Source organism: Dipodomys ordii, unplaced genomic scaffold (assembly GCF_000151885.1).
Source record: "Dipodomys ordii isolate 6190 unplaced genomic scaffold, Dord_2.0 Scaffold248, whole genome shotgun sequence".
Lineage (NCBI taxonomy): Eukaryota > Metazoa > Chordata > Mammalia > Rodentia > Heteromyidae > Dipodomys > Dipodomys ordii.
Genome location: NW_012267464.1, coordinates 278560 through 281362, shown reverse-complemented (window position 1 = coordinate 281362; position 2803 = coordinate 278560).

Genomic DNA, 2803 nt, shown 5'->3' with positions numbered 1-2803 from the left:
AACTGGAAGCAGCGCATGTCTTGAAGCTCACTCTGATAAGTGTCATGTTATATAGTCATATGCACATAGCTATTGAATGCTTGTGTTCTTCTCCTGAGAACATACTCCTTTGTTTTCACTGTGTGAATCTTCAGACTATTGTTAAATTATGTCTAGATGTAATTATTTGTCTTTTACTATCCATTGCGTTTCCTTGTAGTTTTATAGGCAAAACCTACGCTCCTAGGTGTCAGGTCTGCTTTAATTAATACAACTTTTTCCAAGGCTATTGTTGCTAATTATAATGTTTATCCAATGTATGTTATCATTGGAGGCAAATATGAACAATTTTCCAGGTCTTCAAATATGAAGTCAAACAAGAACCCAGAGATAGTAATTCTTCCACCTGTACATTCAGATGGTACAAAGGAGCAAACAGGGGAATTTTCCCTCAGCCAATGAGCTTTTCCTTCTTCAGCCAAACTCATGCTTTCTCTCATTCACATTGATCAGCATTCTGTGGAAAAGTAGCAAAGAACTGGGCTCGCTCAGTTAGCTCTGTCCTCTCTGCTTACTTCATACTCCTGGATTCTGTGCTTACTCATCACTTGATGGGTTAACAATGGGGTGGAGTTACTGGGAGGTGTTAAAAACACCTAGTTGGACGGAATAGATTTGTGGGACTGTCTTCAGGCCTAAATCCTGCCCTCACCTCTTTGTATGTAATTTTGGATTCATGTTTGCCATGAGTTGAGGAGCCTCTACTAGATGATCCCACATCATGATGTTCTGCTTCTCCATAGGCCAAGGAAACTAAGGATTGAGTACTGAAATCTCTGACACAATGAGCCCAAATGAATACTGTCTTTATTCCCTTAGGTTGTTCCTGTCAGGTACCTGGGTTCACAGACACAAATATTAGGAACTCGCCTATATATACTGACTAGCAATCTCTACTTTAATCAGGTAACAAGAATCCATACAAGTTTCAGAAACTAGGCTTTAGCATGTGCCTATTTTGGCTAAGAAGATCTTAACTTGGAAAAAAATATTTAGATATACAACTACTTATCAATACCATGATCTCAGGCCTCCAAATAATAATGGTTTTAGAAACTTGAGGATATACCAAGACTAAACAATTACTAAACATTTTGCCTATAATCCCCAAAGGTCACAGAAGGAAATAAGTGGATTGAAGTTGGGGCTATATTGGCAAATCATTATCACAAATCTATCTGAATGAAATCTAGGCATTGTGCTACCATCTTATACTTACGGCAACAAGGGAAGTACAGATAGATGGAACAGCCCCAGAGGAAGATATTTTGATCAATGTAACTATGAGTGCAGATGAGGTTTGAGTGACAATATGACTTCATTCAATCTACAATCACGGAAGAGGAGAAAAATCATAGTAGCACAGAGACCAGGAGACTTCAGATAAACCATGAAGTATTTATTGAAAAAAATTTTTGTGTCTTAAGTAAGATTATAGTTAACAGGTAATATAAGAATGAAATGTCTGGGCTGGGAAGGTGGCTCAGTGGTAGAGTACTTGGCTTGCATGCCTGAGGCCCTAGGTTCGATTCCTCAGCACCACATATACAAAAAGAAAAAAGCCAGAAGTGGCAATGTGGCTCAAGTGGTAGAGCACTAGCCTTGAGCTAAAGAGCTGAGGGACAGCACCCAGGCCCAGAGTTCAGGCCCTATGACCGGAACCCTCCCCCCCAAAAAAAGTATGAAATGTCTTTTGTGATTTTATTCCATTTTTAATGAAACTTGAAATACTTCCATCAAGCACATGGTCCTGGCTCACAACTATAACAAATGCTGTGCTTTCTATTCACCAGCTGGAGGTACAGTTGCACGTTGATTGCCTATGCTCTATGTGTTCCCCAAATGCTGCTTTACCTTCAAGCCCTTAGCAGAGTTTGGTCACTGTCCTTCGGTTAGATTAACCTTTCCCCAGTTACAGTACTGCACTCTGTACACTAGTGTCTCACCTTCTTTGCCCCAGGCCCTGGCTCTATTTAAGACTGTTGAGTGTGATCAAGCCCTGGAATGGTGTCCATAGGGCCCAAAAGTGCAAGACTCAGCTTTGTTCAATAGGCACAGCATTCATAGCTCTATCTGGCCAGCCATAATGAATTGATTTGAAAAATCGTGGCATGACAGCATCATTAATAGCTTAATTTTATTCTATATCCACCCCTATAATCCTTAATTTTAAGCAATGACAATGTACTCCCTAGGATTTGGGTGATATTCTGTCTAATGCCAGCATCTAGTGTGCATTTGCATCAAATGGTGTAAACTCTTTCACCATGATTTTCTCAAATCCATCTGGGTAACTAACAGTTGGAGTTTGAGATGCTCTGAGCTCCAGATTTTATCATTCATTGGCAAAATAGATGACAAGAATGTATGTTAACAAAAGGGATGCCTTCGATTCACTTATGAACAGTTATTGTAAAGTTTATCCTCATTTGTAGAATTCTATAGAATGCTAGTCAGAACTACCTCAGTTCTCACCTCTGTCCTGGCAAGCATCTTTCCCACATACAGGGAGGCACCCTTCTGATTTCTAATTCTCACCGAGTCTCCTCATTGTGTAAGTTTGTGGGTCACCAAAAAAGAAAAAGTAAATGATCCCTGAGCTTCCAGCGTGGTGCTGATGCTGGTTGACTGATAGCTGTCATCACTACTCCCATCTCAGAAAGAGTGGATTGAAGGGGCGGAGCTTACTTGGAAGTATTTCCAGATACTTTTATTGGTTCTAAGATTAGTGCAACAAATCTTCATTGTAATTTGGTAAATACAA